The 15,439-nt window shown below is 47.2% G+C and overlaps 2 long non-coding RNA genes across 2 annotated transcripts; one reads left to right on the top strand and one right to left on the bottom strand.

Annotated features, from left to right (window-relative positions):
* Window positions 1-40: 40 nt before the first annotated feature.
* LOC116678704 (uncharacterized) lies at window positions 41-12,463 on the top strand. The gene is made up of 3 exons (XR_004329380.1): window positions 41-156; window positions 9,421-9,429; window positions 12,450-12,463. It is a non-coding gene; the product is annotated as an uncharacterized LOC116678704 (long non-coding RNA).
* LOC116678703 (uncharacterized) lies at window positions 255-2,214 on the bottom strand. The gene is made up of 3 exons (XR_004329379.1): window positions 2,099-2,214; window positions 1,849-1,896; window positions 255-617 (listed from the first exon to the last, which is right to left on the bottom strand). It is a non-coding gene; the product is annotated as an uncharacterized LOC116678703 (long non-coding RNA).
* Window positions 12,464-15,439: the final 2,976 nt, after the last annotated feature.

The raw sequence follows: 15,439 nt of genomic DNA, 5'->3' as shown, positions 1-15,439 counted from the left end.
TAACGTCTCGTCGTACAGCCAGGACAGCGAGGTGTGTGTGGTACCTGATGTTAAACGTGTGTGATGGACTGATATGGACTCCTCCTCCCAAATGGATAAAGGACTTGCATGCTAGAGAATGTCTTCAGTTCCTCTGCAGAGTAACTCAGGTCTTATGTTTAATTAATTAGAGAGGAGGAGACACACACACACAAACAGACACCACACACACACCGTGTAAAATTATATAAACAACAAGTCAGAGATCCTGGACTGACCTGGGCAGGTGGAGTTAGTTTCTCCACGACACTGTGATCACAAAAAGACGTGTTAAACACAAGCAGTCTGATTACAGGACTACTCTACTTAACTTTATTTATACATTATCTTTGATACAAACATGCAGCCCAACGTGCTTCATAGAACAAACTTATCTAATATTTCAGCTTCCAGTTTGCACTCAGCCTACATTAAAACTAGTAACATTATTAAATCACTGTCTCATAATCTTACAGGCTGGGAAACCACTGCATTACACTGCATGTACAACACATAGTTTTTAGTTGTTTACTTACAGATGGAGCCAACAGTCCGATGGACAAACAGAGCAACAAAGCTAACGGAACGCCCGACGCCATCTGTGGAAAGACGTTCAACAAAGTCAACACACCGCAGACAAGGACATGCAGTGCTTTGCAAAAGTATTCCCCCCCCTTGGCTTTTTACCTATTTTGTTATATTACAGCCTTTAGTTCAATGTTTTTTTTAATCTTAATTGTACGTGATGGATCAGAACAAAATAGTCTAACTTGGTGAAGTGAAATGAGAAAGATATTTACATAAAACTATTTTTTAGAAATGGCGTCTTTGTTATGAAGCCCATATAAGGCTCTGGTGCAACCAATTACCTTCAGAAGTCACATAATTAGTGAAATGATGTCCACCTGTGTGCAATCTTAGTGTCACATGATCTTTCATTACATATACACACCTTTTCTGAAAGGCCCCAGAGGCTGCAACACCTAAGCAAGAGGCCCCACTAACCAAACACTGCCATGAAGATCAAGGAAGTCTCCAAAACCAGTAAAAATAATGTTGTTGAGAAGTACAAGTCAGGGGTAAATGTAAATGTGCTGTATTTATATAGCGCTTTTCCAGTCTTAACAACTGCTCAAAGCGCTTTTACATCTACAGGAGACATTCACCATTCACACACACCTGCTCATCAGATAAACATTCACACACATTCACACTCTGATGCGCAGCACCGGGGGCAACTTGGGGTTCAGTGTCTTGCCCAAGGACACTTCAACAATGACTGCAGGGGCAGGGATCGAACCACCAACCTTCCGATTGGCAGCCAACCACTCCACCACTGAGCCACAGCCGCCCGGTTATAAACAATCTCCAAATCTTTCATGAGTCCCAGGAGCACTATCAAATCTATCATAACCAAATGGAAAGAACATGGCACATGTGATGAGACTAAAAAGAAATCAAAAAAATCAAAGAAAACGCTATAACTGGATGGATCTTCTTCTGTATGTTCAATGACGCTCAATCCAAGTTATTTCCAGTTTTTTGAGGCAACATAACACGAAAAATGCCATGGGGGGGGGGTGAATACTTTTACGCTGTAAATTCAGACAATTAATGACTGTGATCAGTGATCCATTTATCAAATTAAAGTATCCTGTAGTTATAAGTGCATTATATAATATAGTTATAGTTTGATATTAAATAGATTTTTTTAAATGTCTAAATATTAAATACACTAAGAGTTCTCAAAATATAAAATGTCCTCATGATGAATACCAGACTAGTTATTAAAAATAGATTTAATGTGATAATGAATTGAAATATAATTACCTTTGCTGAGGTGGTGATTGGCTGACAGAAGAACAGGCTGATGACTCACTGATAGAAAATAACAGAGTCACAGATCTGAAGAGCATTAAATACTCAAAAATAACAAATAAGGTTAAACGTAATCTGATTTACTAATGCAGTCACAATCTGCATTTAATTTCTAATATCTGATATAACCAAATATATCAAACTTTCAGGCCAAACTGATTGGAAATAATAAAGTACATGTTGAAATATCCATTATACTCACATCAGTACTCTTTGTTCTGCCTGGTTTGGTTTGGAGGGAGAAGAGAGTCAAGGCCCTTATATACTTGGAAAGGGGAGGGTCTTAGTCATGATGGACAGTCCACTGTCCACAGAACAGCCCCCCTCCTTGGTCAGTAGATCAGGGTTCACAGTGTCAAGGCCATGATACTTCACTCCCTCTTTAGAAACTTCTAATGTTGATGATTATCACCATCAATCAGAACTGTGTGATTAGTTTTTTTAAGGAATCATTGATAACTTTTGTGATATGGCTGTGGTATATTTGTTAATGTTCTTAAATTGTGCAACAGGGACAACTTAACACAATGAAGAGAACACATGCTGTAAGGGAAAAAATAGATATTCATCATTATTTTTATTCAAATAAGAGCCATCTGGTAACATGTGTTTCATCCTTGTGTTATTGTAGTAACTGACATTTCCCAGCCCTAATTACTGGGTGACATAAGCGTTCATTTTAAAATAATTGTTAAAATTCTTTGCAGCACTTGCAGTTAGCTGACGTTACTAGTAATTAGCGTCCCTCCACCTTTGCTGGCTGGTTTAAGTTGCTGCAGCCGCTAACGAGGCTCCAAAGCTGTCGGTGTGTTCGTAGTCAGTTGGAATCAACAGTCGATAGTGTTGCACCTAACGTCAGAATCACATCACAAATGATTCTGTGATTTGTGATATCAAAGAATCTTCAGGGAGACCAAATGGTGCAATAATAGATCTTTATCCAATGAAAGAGCCTGAGTAATTTTTCTGTATAAAATGACTGACTTTCCTTAAGCATTTGTTCCTTTTAGCCACAAAACAGACACACACTCTTCATTCATTCGACATCCGGAAACCACAACTCCATATAAGGTCACTTAAGGCAAGGCAGCTTTATCTGTAGAGCACATTACAACAACGGGCAATTCAAAGTTCTTTACACAAAAAACAGTTAAAAAATAAAAACAGATAAAACAAGAAAAAAAGTTAAAGATGTCCCAGATGACCTGAGAGGTCTGGGGGGGGGGGGGGGGGGTCATAGTGTAGTAGCAGACCTGTCCCAGAGTGACCTGAGAGGTCTGGGGGGTCATAGTGTAGTAGCAGACCTGTCCCAGAGGACCTGAGAGGTCTGGGGGGGGTCATAGTGTAGTAGCAGACTGTCCCAGAGGACTGAGAGGTCTGGGGGGGTCATAGTGTAAAAGCAGACCGGTCCCAGAGGACCTGAGAGGTCTGGGGGGGGGGGTCATAGTGTAGTAGCAGACCTGTCCCAGAGGACCTGAGAGGTCTGGGGGGGTCATAGTGTAAAAGCAGACTTGTCCAGAGGACCTGAGAGGTCTGGGGGGGTCATAGTGTAGAAGCAGACCTGTCCCAGAGGACTGAGAGGTCTGGGGGGGTCATAGTGTAGAAGCAGACCTGTCCCAGATGACCTGAGAGGTCTGGGTGGGTTCATAGTGTAGTAGTAGACCTGTCCCAGAGGACCTGAAAGGTCTGGGGGGGTCATAGTGTAGTAGCAGACCGTCCAGAGGACCTGAGAGGTTGGGGTGTCATAGTGTAGAAGCAGACCTGTCCCAGATGACCTGAGAGGTCTGGGGGGTCATAGTGTAAAAGCAGACCTGTCCCAGAGGAACTGAGAGGTCTGGGGGGGGGTCATAGTGTAGTAGCAGACCTGTCCAAGATGAACTGAGAGGTCTGGGGGGGTCATAGTGTAGTAGCAGACCTGTCCCAGATGACCTGAGAGGTTGGGGGGGGGGTCATAGTGTAGAAGCAGAACGGTCCCAGAGGACCTGAGAGTCTGGGGGGGGTCATAGTGTAGTAGCAGACCTGTCCCAGAGGACCTGAGAGGTCTGGGGTGTCATAGTGTAGAAGCAGACCGAGGTCTGGGGGGGTCATAGTGTAGTAGCAGACCGGTCCCAGAGGACCTGAGAGGTCTGGGGGGGTCATAGTGTAGAAGCAGACCGAGGTCTGGGGGGGTCATAGTGTAGTAGCAGACCGGTCCCAGAGGACCTGAGAGGTCTGGGGGGTCATAGTGTAGTAGCAGACCTGTCCAGAGGACTGAGAGGTCTGGGGGGGTCACAGTGTAGAAGATCAGAAATGTATTTTGACCCTACACCGATTAGTGATAACTTAACTCCTCATGCTCTTCCAGTCATGTATCTAACACAGTTGCAGGAACTCAGAAGTGCACATAGACAGAAAAACATGTTTTCCTAATACCACCTTATTTATCTAAGATTATTACACCATATCCACCGGGAAGTCCGGCCCACACCGTCTCTCTCTGGATGCCGGTCCCTCGGTCATTCCCAGAGTAAACTGAACATCTGGTTATTAAAGAGCCTTGTCCTACCATGCCCCTAACCTTTGAAACGGCCTTCCACTACATGTTAACAAAGAAAATATCAAGTCATGGGCTATTTTCCATTCAACTTAAACAGTCCCATGAAACTCCAGGACACAGTTGATTCATTTCCATGACGTTTACTGGGAATTTTGTGAAACTGCAATACAATACAATGAGAAGTCTATATTATAAACCAAACCCAAATGCACAGTATTAGTGTAAATAGCGCCCGCTTAGCTTGCATGGAGCTGTTGCCTATATGACACATATAACACAAGCAAGAAACATAAGCTAACTTGGCCTAGCACAAACAAACTAGCTTCTTAGCTGCCTCAATACGGTTACAAAACCAACAACGAGCAAGAACCTGTTGTGGTTTGGGGTTTTTGTTTGGGTTCATTTTCCCCTTTTCTTTGGCCTCCTTGTGTTTTTTGTCTTTGTTTCTCTCTGATCTTATGTTGCTGGTCCTGCCTGGTGTTCCCTGTGCCTGTTTGTTCTACTTCCTGTTTTATATTTTGACAGTTTGGTTTCCTGTCTTGTCAAGTCTTGTCCAGCTTTGCTTTTGTTTGTCTGATTGTCCAGCCCTGCCTTAAGTGATTCACCTGATGTCTCACCTGTCCCTGTCATCTCGTTACCTCTTGTACTTAACCTTTGTGTTCCTTTTGTCTAGTGCTTTGTCGTTTTGTCCCGCTCTGCATGACGTCCAGTTGTCGTTCGTGTGAGTTTTGCAAGCGTGGAGGGGGAGTGGGGAGGGCGAGCGTGGAGGGGGAGCGTGGAGGGGGAGCGTGGAGGGTCAGCGTGGAGGGGGAGCGTGGAGGGGAGCGTGGAGGGGGAGCGTGGAGGGCGAGCGTGGAGGGGGAGCATGGAGGGCGAGCGTGGAGGGAAGCGTGGAGGGGGAGGGGGAGCGTGGTGGGGGAGCGTGGAGGGGGGCATGGAAGGGCGAGCGTGGAGTTAGCGTTAGCAAACTAACCAACAACCACACTTACAAATAAATACAATTTAATTTAAAAGTCAAGCGTTATACACACTGACGGCGGTCCGTCTGCGGTTGCAGGACCTGGAGCTCACCAGCAGTGTTTCAGCTGGACTGTTAAAAGTATAAGGATAACTAAAATGTATTTATTTATAAGCGGGGTTAGTTCGCTAACTTGCTATCCCACCAACACTGGCGGTGGGCTCCGGGGGGGTTGTGCCGCTGCTACCGGGTCTGGAGCTCTCCGTGTCCCGCTGGAGATCAGATCCCGTTGAGGTCGGCAGCGGAGCTTTCTAGCGATGTTTCCACGCTGGCCGAGCCCCACTGACGGCGGCCTGTCTGCGGCTGCAGGACCTGGAGCTCAGCGCCAGTGTTTCAGTTGGACTGTTAAAGTGTTGAGATTATTAAAAGGTATTTACAGTATTTAGAAGCGGGCTGGCTGCTAGTTAGCTAACTCTAGCTTTCATGCTACATAAATAAGCCGGACAGAGTTGTCCTTCATCAGGCGATAGAAACCCTGCTGTCCCCTGCCATCCTGTTGGCTCAGAGCTCCACAGACTAAGTCCACAGGTACAAATTAGTTTTGCACCAAATGTATCGCAAGAAGTGTTGCAAAACTCGAGAGCGCAGACGCACCGCTGTGTGATGGGAGAGAGCACGCTGCAGCGACAGATTCCAGAGGTTGTAATCACTGAGTTGTTGTTGTACTGGAAAAGTGACTCAAGTGAAAAAAAAAAGAGTACAAAAACACGAGTACACATTTTTTCACAAGCTGTCAAATCATATTCTACAAGTGCTCACATCGCATCTGCGCGCTCTCACTTTTGCACCAAATTTACCTTCATAAGCGTGGAGGGGCGAGCGTGGAGGGCGAGCGTGGAGGTGAACGTTTAAAGTGTCGAAAGGCAGCGGTGAAAACGCCACAGACGTGATACAGTTTTAACTTCTATAACCAATCCTGCACTTATGGCGGTTTTCCACTGCGTGGTATCTACTCGACTCGCCTCAACTCTACACGCCTTTTTTGGTTTTCCATCACGAAAAAAAGTGGGACCTGCTACCAGGGACTTTTTTTTTAGTACTACCTCAGTCGAGGTTCCAAGCGAGCCGAGGAGACACCAAAAGGTGACGTAGAAACCTGCGGACTGCTGGTTGGTCGGATCACTGCGTTTTTAGCAAACGAGTGCGGAGTGTATGTCCAGAACAAACGGGACATTTAAAAAAAAAAATCTAGCCGACACCGACAGATTATCTACTCTCTGCACTATTCTCACTTTAACTGTTCGATATTAAGGGCTATTAGGGGCTATTAGGGGCTTTATGTCGTTTCCAATATTGTACACTGTTACTTTAAAAAAACAAGACAATATATCAAAGAAAAGTCTTTATTTAGCTTTTCAAGTAGCGCATCAAACCCTCCAATACATCCCAGGCTTCTTCCTCTACACCCTGTGACGGTGTCCCCCCTGGCTCTGCTTGCCCAGATGCATCATAACCTTCTCCATGACTCTCATAAAGATACGAAGCCCAGCAGGTCAGAACCAGAGATCTCACCGGTCGGACATCGCCCACCAGACGGTCTGCGGCGGCAATTTTGCAAAGCGTGAATGCTCTGAAACACAAACAGTACATAGCATACATGTTTTGGTGTGTAATCATGGTTGCTAAAGTTCATGTACTTTACATATCGTATAGTAAATAGTGACCGGGGCCCGTAACACATGCAGATGTTAGCTAACGTTACCAGGAAACTTAACTTGCCCTCTTGTGTCGGCGAACAACCGTCATGTCGGCGTCTGAACTCCGTCAGAATTCCCAAACTCCTGTTTTTTCAGCGGTGATTTTTGTTGCTTCCTTCAGCTTCTTTTGAAACAAAACATTTCTTCTGGCTGCGGCGAGTAGCCGACGTGCTGTTGTGAGTCGCGCTGAAAATGACATCATCACGCGTAGCTATGGTGACCAGCCACGCTGAGGCGTTACTCAATCTGCAATGGAAAACGGACGCTGAGCGCGTCGAGTCGAGTAGAGACGAGTCGAGGCGAGCTGTTACCAGCGGTGGAAAAACGCCATTAGTGATATCAGATCTCAGAATCACTGGAACACGCACCTGTACCTGTTCTAGTTATTGGGCCTTGCTGTTTGTAGATTTGTATGTTTGTTTGTCTCTTTTGTGATATTTTTGGGAGTCAGTTTGTCTGTATGTATTTATGTTTGTGTTAGGTTTGTATCCCTCTTGTGATGTGTGTGCTTTTTATCTGGACCTTGAGTCTGTAATAAAGAAGAAAAAAAAAATATATATATATATATATTAGATTAGATTATACTTTATTCATCCCACGACGGGGAAATTCTGTCGTTACAGTAGCAGCATAGCAGCAACAGCAAAAAAAAAAAAAAAAAAACAATAACACACAAACAAGTACGCACGAAAGAAATACAAGGCAAGAAATACAAGGCAAGAAATAGACAATGAAAATATGGTAGACTGAGTAAGTAAAATGCCGTCAAACAAAAGGAATCTAAAGTGCGGTTGCCATGATAAGAGAAACAATATTGTAGTGTAAGTGACGTTAAAAATTAAGTTGAATGGGTAATTAGAGCAAAGAAGCAAGAGTCGGTAGCATAATTTAAATTATATTAACCTGAGACCAAATATTGAAAAGTAAGTACTTGTAATAAAATAATATAAATACCAATATTAAAAGAAACAGAAAGTGTGTGATGTAGATGGGAGAAAAAACAGGAACAGAAACTACAACACTATCAGGTAGTGCAGGTGTTGTAGAGTCTGACAGCGGCCGGGATGAAGGACCTGCGGACCTCTCCTTCTTACACGGGGGTGTATCAGTCTGCTGCTGAAGGAGCTGCTCAGGGACCCCACAGTGTCATGTAGGGGGGGGGAGGTGTTGTCCATGATGGATGTCAGCTTGGCTAACATCCTCCTCTCCCCTACTTTCTCTATGGGGTCCAGAGGACAGTCCAGGACAGAGCTTGCTCGCCTGATCAGTCTATTGAGTCTGCTCCTGTCCCGGTCCGAGCTGCCCCCCCTCCAGCAGACCACAGCGTAGAGGATGGCAGAGGCCACCACAGAGTCATAGAAGGTCCTGAGGAGAGTCCTGCACACTCCAAAGGACCTGAGTCTCCTCAGCAGATGGAGGACTCTGGCCCTTCTTGTAGAGGTCATGGGTGTGGTCAGTCCAGTTCAGTTTATTGTTTAGGTGAACACCCAGGAATTTGTAGCTCTCCACTACATCAATGTCCGATCCTGGATGCTCACCGGTGAGAAAGGGGATGTTTTCCTCCTGAAGTCGACTATCATCTCCTTTGTCTTGCTGGTGTTAAGCTGAAGCTGGTTGAGCTCACACCAGCTGACAAAGTCCTTGTAACCGACTGTATTCCAGATCGTTCCCCTCAGACACAACCAACAAGGCTGTGTCATCGGAGAACTTCTGGATGTTGCAGTGGGTGGTGTTGTGTGTGAAGTCCGAGGTGTAGAGGGTGAAAAGGAAGGGGGAGAGCACCGTACCCTGAGGGGACCGTGTGCTGCAGTGCACACGTCAGACACACAGTGATGGAGCCTCACATACTGTGGTCTGTTGGTGAGGTAGTCCGAGTCCATGCAGCCAGATGTTGGTCCACTCCGGCACTCTCCATCTTCACTCTGAGGAGCGCGAAGCTGGATGGTGTTAAAAGCACTGGAGAAGTCGAAGAAACATGACCTCACAGTGCTCCCGCTGTCCTCCAGGTGGAGCAGCGCATCTGTTCAGCAGGTAGATCACTGCGTCGTCCACTCCAATCCCAGACTGGTAAGCAAACTGCAGGGGGTCCAGCTGTGTGCCACCAGGGGTCGCAGGTGACGCAGGATGATCCTCTCCATGGTCTTCATCAGGTGAGAAGTCAGGGCAACAGGCCTGAAGTGGTTGGCTCCTGGGTCGCGGTGACTTGGGTGGGGTACCGGGACCACACAGGAGGTCTTCCACAGGGCTGGGACCTTCTCCAGGCTCAGGCTCAGGTTGAATAAGTGCCTGGAACACACCACAGAGCTGGTCAGCACAGTCCCTGAGGAGACTTGGCTGATGCCGTCCGGGCCCGGGGCCTTCCTTGCCTTGATTTTCAGTTGACTTCTCACCTGATCATCTGTTATGGAGAAGGGGTTGGAGGATGACTGGGGTGTGTGGATGGTGGGAGGTGAGGGTCTCGGGAGGGGGGAGAGGGGGGTGGTGAACTGATGAGCGGGGAGAGGGGAAGGAGCGGGCTGGTGGGTCTGCTGATGCGGGTTCGTTGAAGGTGGCAGGCGCTGAGGAGGGGAGGGGGAGGAGGAGAAAAGGCCAGGGGAGGTGTGAAAGAGGGGGCTGGGGGGTGGAAGAGGGAGGAGAGGAGGAGGCAGAGTCAAATCTGTTAAAAAACAGATTCAGCTCATCTGCCCAGTCCTTGTCTCCTCCGCTTGGCTTCTTCCCACAGCTTTGCCGTGGCCGGAGATGTTCTGCAGCCCTCTCCAGACGTCCCTGCATTGTTCTGGATATATATATATAATATTTACATTGTCTGAATTGTCCTCGTAGGTGATGTCCACTGTGAGAAACATAATCCAAAAAAAAAAAATCCAGAAATCACATGTATGATTTTTTTATTTTTCAGGACCAAAAAGTTCTATTCTGGTCTCATTTGACCACAGGACTTCCTCCCATGACTCCTCTGGATCCTCCAGATGGTCGTTGGCAGACTTAAGACCGGCCTGGACCTGGTCTGGTGTAAGCAGGGGAACCTTCCGGGCCATGCAGGATTTAAACCATGACGTCTTAGTGTATTACCAACAGTAACCATGGAAACGGTGGTCCCAGGTCTTTCCAGGTCCTGGACCAGCTCCTCCCGTGTAGTTCTGGGCTGGTTTCTCACCTTTCTTAGGATCATGGAGACCCCCCGAGGTGAGATCCTGCATGGAGCCCCAGTCCGAGGGAGACTGACAGTCATGTTTAGCTTCTTCCATTTTCTAACGATAGCTCCAACAGTGGACCTGTCTTCCCCAAGATGCTTAAACATGTCCCTGTAGTCCTGTCAAGCCTTGTGGAGGTCTCTAGTGTCTTTGGACAGCTCTTTGGTCTTGGCCATGTTAGTGTTGGGATTCTACTGATTGTATGGGTGGACAGGTGTCTTTATGCAGCTAACGTCCTCAAACAGGTGCATCTAATTTAGGATAATAAATGGGGGGGGGGGGGGCATTTTGATGTTGAACAGCTCACCCGGACTGAAGAAGGCATTTTGTTGGCACACGGCTGGTCGTTCCAGTCCTTTCCTGTAGAGAGAGATTTAAGTTTTAAACAGATATTAGGTTGGTGTGTGTGGTGTGTGTGTGTGTGGTGTGTGTGTGTGTGTGTGTGTGTGTGTGTGTGTGTGTGTGTGTGTGGTTGCAGGTGTTGTGAGCATTGGGTGTGTAAAAGCCGGGCTAATAGTGTCCCAAGACCCTCTAGAGGCAAACAAGATGTTGAGATGAAGCCACCCTTTCCATGTTGTATAAGCAGAGACCCTGTTTATACAATATGATGAAGAATATGGGAGAGCCAATCTCTTCGCTTCTGCAGAGCTTGTCTTGATACTGAATTCTGCGATGTAAATAAACTGTTGTGTGTAAGTAACATCCAGACCGGTTGTGTGTGTGTGTGTGTGTGTGTGTGTGTGTGTGTGTGTGTGTGTGTGTGTGTGGTGTGTGTGTGTGTGTGTGTGGTGTGGTGTGTGTGTGTGTGCACAGTCTGTGCGTTTTTTCAGGGCATAAAATGTTTATGTGTGTGGGGGGGGAGGGGGTGTGCGAGGGGTCCTGCACCGTTTGTATGCTGGTGCACCCGTGTGTGTGAATCTCCTAGCTCCGTTTCTAGCTAACTAGCTAGCTAGCTAGCTAGTTAGCATGCAGTAGCAGTGTGTCGTTCGTTTTAAACGTTAATGGCTTAAGGTTGTGTGATTAGATTGTTAGCCTGTGTGCGTTTTCCAGGAAAAAATTAGTCATGTTTTAACCACGCTATTAAGGCACTTTAGCTATGACACCTTTTGTGAAGTGTGATGACGTTGCTGGAGTGTGTGCATGGCCAATGGGTAGGAGCTATAACAATACGATATGATATAAATTAAACTATAATAATATAAATAATAATGTGATATAAATAATTATACTGATACTGGGTGTTCAGTTTATGGGCCAAATGTCTTTATAGCGTATTTATTTGTGTTGAAGTGTGTCTACGTGTTATAGTATGTATATGTGTTGTAGTGTGTGTATTTGGGTTGCAGGGTGTGTAGTTGTGTTGTAGAGTGTGTGTTTTTGTGTTGTAGTGTTTATTTGTGTTGCAGGGTGTGTAGTTGTGTTTTAGAGTGTGTGTTGTAGTGTCTATTTGTGTTGCAGGGAGTTTTTGCCTAATGGCGTGTAGTTCAGCAGTATAAACTCAAAAGTTATCAAACAGTGGTCAGATAAATAGGCATTCTGTGGGAACACTATTAAATGTTCAATTTCAACACCATATACCAGAACAAGATCGAGGGTGTGGTTAAAAATGTGAGTCGGTTTATGAACACTTTGAGAGAAGCCAATAGAATCTAATAGAGAGATAAACGCAGTGCTAAGGCTATCATTCTCATCGTCCACATGAATATTAAAATCCCCACAATAAGAACTTTGTCCGTTTTTAGCACTAAATTTGACAAAAACTCTGCAAATTCGGATAAGAATTCAGAGTCTGGACCAGGTGCCCGGTACACTAGAACAAATAGAACTGGTTGCATTGATTTCCAACTTGGGTGTGAAAGACTAAGAACAAGACTTTCAAATGAGTTATAATTTAGTTTAGGTTTAGAGCTAATTAGTAGACTAGAATCAAAGATAGCTGCAACTCCACCTCCTCGGCCTGTGCCTCGAGGAATGTGAGTATTAATATGACTGGGGGGGTGGATTCATTTAGACTAACATATTCTCCATCACCAGCCAGGTTTCAGTAAGACAGAATAAATCAATATTAATCTGATATTAATTCATTTACTAGTACCCTTAGAAGAGAGAGATCTGATGTTTAAGAGTCCACATTTAATTCTCCTATTCTTTTGCACTATTGCACTTGTGGTTTTAATTGTTATGAGTTTTCATGCACAGCTCCTCTTCTGTTTACCTTTGATTTAAATAATTTTAATGGTCGGGGGGCAGACACCGTCACTATGGGATTTCTACTAGGTAACACCTGGAATAAAGGAGCAGAGAAGTGTGTTAGACTGCGACTCTGCTTCCTGGTCCCAACTCCGGACTGTCAGGGATCAGGTCCACTAATAAACTGGTCCAGATTTCTAGAAATGAGAGCTGCTCCAGCCCAAGTGGGATGAATGCCGTTTCTCCGAATCAGACCAGGTCTTCCCCAGAAAGACTGCCAGTGATCCACCAAGCCCACATCATTATCTGGACACCACCTCGATAGCCAGCGGCGAAATGACGACATGCGGCTATACATGTCATCATTGGTTAGATTTGGCAGGGGTCCAGAGAAAACTACGGTGTCCGACATTGACTTCGCGTATGTACACACCGATTCAACATTAATCTTCGTAACCTCCGATTGCCGTAACCGGGAGTCATTAACGCCAACGTGAATAACAATCTTGCTGTATTTACGTTTATCCTTAGCCAGCAGTTTCAGATAAGACTCAACGTCGCCCACTCTAGCCCCCGGGATGCACTTAACTATGGCTGCCGGCTTCGCTAACTTCACGTTTCTCAAAATGGAGCTGCCGATAATCAGAGTTGGTTTCTCAGCGGGTGTGTTGCTGAGTGGAAAACCTGTTAGAAACGCTAACAGGCTGGTGGTGGTCCGACGCCTTGGAAAGCTTACGACTGTCTCTTCCTCGTCCTCTCACCGTCACCCAGGCACTATGTCCTGGCTGCTCAGGAGTTGCCTGGGGACGGCTACCAGAGGCTAACTCAGGCCGGCCCGCGCCGACTACCGGCTCCCTCCACACTCGCCTTCCACCCTGACCCTCCACGCTCCCCCTCCACGCTCTCCTTCAACGCTCCCCCTCCACGCTGACCCTCCACGCTGACCCTCCACGCTGACCCTCCACGCTCCCCCTCCACCCTGACCCTCCACGCTCCCCCTCCACGCTCTCCTTCAACACTCGCCCTCAACGCTCCCCCTCAACGCTCCCCCTCAACGCTCGCCTTCCACGCTCCCCTCCACGCTCCCCCTCCACGCTGACCCTCCACGCTGACCCTCCACGCTGACCCTCCACGCTCCCCTTCAACACTCGCCCTCAACGCTCCCCCTCAACGCTCGCCTTCCACGCTCCCCCTCCACGCTCCCCCTCCACGCTCCCCCTCCACGCTGACCCTCCACGCTCCCCCTCCACGCTCCCCTTCAACACTCGCCCTCAACGCTCCCCCTCAACGCTCGCCTTCCACGCTCGCCCTCCACGCTGACCCTCCACGCTGACCCTCCACGCTCCCCCTCCACGCTCCCCTTCAACACTCGCCCTCAACGCTCCCCCTCAACGCTCGCCTTCCACGCTCCCCCTCCACACTCCCCCTCCACGCTCCCCCTCCACGCTGACCCTCCACGCTCCCCCTCCACGCTCGCCTTCCACGCTCCCCCTCCACGCTCCCCCTCCACGCTCCCCCTCCACGCTGACCCTCCACGCTCCCCCTCCACGCTCCCCCTCCACGCTCCCCCTCCACGCTGACCCTCCACGCTCCCCCTCCACGCTCCCCCTCCACGCTGACCCTCCACGCTCGCCCTCCACGCTGACCCTCCACACTCCCCCTCCACGCTTGCAAAACTCACATGAACGACAAACTGGACGTCATGCAGAGCGGGACAAAACGACAAAGCACTAGACAAAAGGAACACAGAGGTTAAGTACAAGAGGTAACGAGATGACAGGGAACAGGTGAGACATCAGATGAATCACATTAAGGCAGGGCTGGACAATCAGACAAACAAAAAGCAAAGCTGGACAAGACTTGACAAGACAGGAAACCAAACTGTCAAAATATAAAACAGGAAGTAGAACAAACAGGCACAGGGAAACACCAGGCAGGACCAGCAACATAAGATCAGAGAGAAAACAAAGACAAAAACACAAGGAGGCCAAAGAAAAGGGGAAAATGAACCCAAACAAAAACCCCAAACCACAACAAGTTCTTGCTCGTTGTTGGTTTTGTATCTATAACTGTGTCATATAGGCAACAGCTCCATGCACGCTAAGCGGCGCTATTTACACTAATACTGTGCATTTGGGTTTGGTTTATAATATAGACTTCTCATTGTATTGTATTGCAGTTTCACAAAATTCCCAGTAAACGTCATGGAAATGAATCAACTGTGTCCTGGAGTTTCATGGGACTGTTTAAGTTGAATGGAAAATAGCCCATGACTTGATATTTTCTTTGTTAACATGTAGTGGAAGGCCGTTTCAAAGGTTAGGGGCATGGTAGGACAAGGCTCTTTAATAACCAGATGTTCAGTTTACTCTGGGAATGACCGAGGGACCGGCATCCAGAGAGCAAACGGTGTAGGTTGGAATTCCCCGTGAATATGGTAAAATAATCTTAGATAAATAAGGTGGTACTAGGAAAACATGTTTTTCTGTCTATGTACACTTCTGAGTTCCTGCAACTGTGTTAGATACATGACTGGAAGAGCATGAGGAGTTAAGTTAATCACTAATCGGTGTAGGGTCAAAATACATTTCTGATCTTCTACACTGTGACCCCCCCAGACCTCTCAGGTCCTCTGGGACCGGTCTGCTACTACACTATGACCCCCCCAGACCTCTCAGGTCCTCTGGACCGGTCTGCTACTACACTATGACCCCCCCAGACCTCTCAGGTCCTCTGGGACAGGTCTGCTTCTACACTATGACCCCCCCAGACCTCTCAGGTCCTCTGGGACAGGTCTGCTTCTACACTATGACACCCCAGACCTCTCAGGTCCTCTGGGACAGGTCTGCTACTACACTATGACCCCCCCAGACCTCTCAGGTCCTCTGGGACCGGTCTGCTACTACAG

The sequence above is a fragment of the Etheostoma spectabile genome, unplaced genomic scaffold, assembly GCF_008692095.1.
Source record: "Etheostoma spectabile isolate EspeVRDwgs_2016 unplaced genomic scaffold, UIUC_Espe_1.0 scaffold00007798, whole genome shotgun sequence".
In the NCBI taxonomy this organism is placed as follows: Eukaryota; Metazoa; Chordata; class Actinopteri; order Perciformes; family Percidae; genus Etheostoma; species Etheostoma spectabile.
This window is presented reverse-complemented; position numbering and strand designations above follow the sequence as displayed.